Source organism: Protopterus annectens, chromosome 13.part0 (assembly GCF_019279795.1).
Source record: "Protopterus annectens isolate FY-2018-M chromosome 13.part0, PAN1.0, whole genome shotgun sequence".
Taxonomy (NCBI): domain Eukaryota; kingdom Metazoa; phylum Chordata; order Ceratodontiformes; family Protopteridae; genus Protopterus; species Protopterus annectens.
Genome location: NC_056747.1, coordinates 30,035,238 through 30,037,737, shown reverse-complemented (window position 1 = coordinate 30,037,737; position 2,500 = coordinate 30,035,238).

The following is a 2,500-nucleotide window of genomic DNA, read 5'->3' as shown; positions in this document are numbered from 1 at the left end:
CCTAGTAAATCCAACCTTGAACTAGGTTCTGAATTTAACTCATTTTTTCATAGAAACTATTTCTGAATTGACCAAGACTTTCCCCAATGATAACCCACCAGACCCTCACTCTTCTCCATCTAATTCCCCTAATAGCCATCCCATTATGTTTGAGCTCAAACCCGTCTCCACTAACTTTATAAAAAAACTTCTATCCAAACTTAAACATTGTTCTAATGCTCCTGACAATATTCCCTTCACCTTCCTAAAATGTGCTGCTGATGGAATAGCTCTCCCAATTAGCATCATTATTAACAGATCCATAAATTAATCATATGTCCCCAAACTCTGGCACTCAGCTTATATTCTTCCTCTTCACAAAGGAGGCAAAAACACCAACATCTCAAATTTCCACCCTATCGCTCTGTTCTCACCAATATCCAAAATCCTAGAAAAGTGCATCCATCTCTAACTTATGCCTTTTCTTACCCAAAACCATCTTCTTACACCTACCCAACATGACTTCCGCCCAGGCCATAGCACTATAACTGCTCTACTGTCATTTCTAGAAACTGTCAATAGAGCCCAAAACTCAGGACACTTGGTTTCTACTGTTTTGCTCAATCTGTCTAAAGCATTTGATACTGTGTTCCACAAACACCATCTCTTTCATCTCTCAAATCTTCACCTCTCACCAAACACTTTATCCTGGTTCTCCAGTTACCTATCAGACAGATCTCAGGCAATCAAATTGAATAACTCCACCTCTTCCTTCTTACCTACCCCAACTGGCGTACCCCAGGGATCCATCCTTGGGCCTATGCTTTTTAACATCTTCAGCAATAACTTTCACACTGCTATACCTGATGCCAAAGTCATTCAATATGCAGATGACTCAACCTTAGTCTGCTTTGCCTCCGACTTCTCCGAACTGCTGAACAAAACCCAAACTGCTTTTTCAATAACCGAAGAATGGATGCGCCAAAACCATCTCTCTCAATGCTAATAAATGAAGAATCCCCTCCACTAAGACTTACTCCTACAACAAAAGTACTTTCAAAGTCCTTAGCCAATCCAAGTCACATATAGAAGTGGTTCCCTCTGCAAAACTTCTTGACATTACTATTGATGAATACCTCAAGTTTGACATCCACATTCAACAAAATATTAAGAAACCCACCAAAAACTAGGCATGCTATACAGGAATAATCACTTCCTCTCAAACTCCACTCGGCAAACTCTGGCCACTACTTATCTTCTTCCCTCCTTATTATATGGAGCCCCTCTCATAACCAATCTAACCACCTCTATCTCTTCCAAACTAGAAAACTGCTATAATAAAATCTCTAAATTTTCCACCAAATCCAGAAATCCCACCCATCACTGCCTTACCCTACAATTTCTGAACTGGCATGAATTCCCAAACTACCTAAACTACCTACAACTTATCACTGCACACAGACATATATTTCACCCTACTGAATGTCCTGCTTTAGCAAATATCCTTCCCCCTTAAACCCTCAGCAGAACTCTCAGATCCGACAATCAAAACTTAATTGCTATCCACAAGCCCAAACGTCCTCCTGGCCAACCTTTCTTCTCTTTCTCTATAGGAAAGAAATGGATTTCCCTTCCTTCCACTCTTAGAACTATACCAAACTCAGATAACTGTAAATCCCAGCTTTTCAAACACATGTCCTGTAAATGTAAATGTACCTGCCTTCACCCTACCTAAATCTATCTAAGTATTTGCCCCCAGGAGGCTTTCTCAAAAGTTCCTAACCTCTCTAATATCTCCCATAGTTACTTCACCATGAGTGTGCCTAAGCTCTCCACAATTTCCAGAGCTACGCATCACACAACATAACTGTGTAAATATTGTAAATAGCATTATACTTTAAATGAGTGCATGCAAAGAGTTTTCTACCTTTATTTTAAAGGTGTTTTTCTTAAGAATGTTTGCATAAATGTATCTTTATTACCCTTTGAACAATCATAAGCTATTTTGTTTGACTATGTGTCACTCTGTACAGACTTTGTAAACTGACCTATACAAGGTATCTCTCTGTAAGTCTTACACTTTGTATCTCTGTATCTCTTATATCTCTACTGTATTATGTTTCCTGGAGATTTCCTCCCCGGGCCTCCACTGAAAAAAGGTCCTTTGGGCCCAGTGGACTTCCACGGTAATCAAACTGAAATTAAATAAATGAAATATATATACATATATATATATATATATATATATATATATATATATATATATATATATATATATATATACACACACACACACATAAACACATACACACACACACACACACACACACACACACACACACACACACACACACACGCACACACACACATATATATATATATATATATATATATATATATATATATATATACACACACACACACACACACACACACACACACACACACACACATAGGGACAGAGCTGGGAAAGATGTGCAGCAGGTAAGGCTGATAAAGGACAGTGAGGGAAACGTACTCA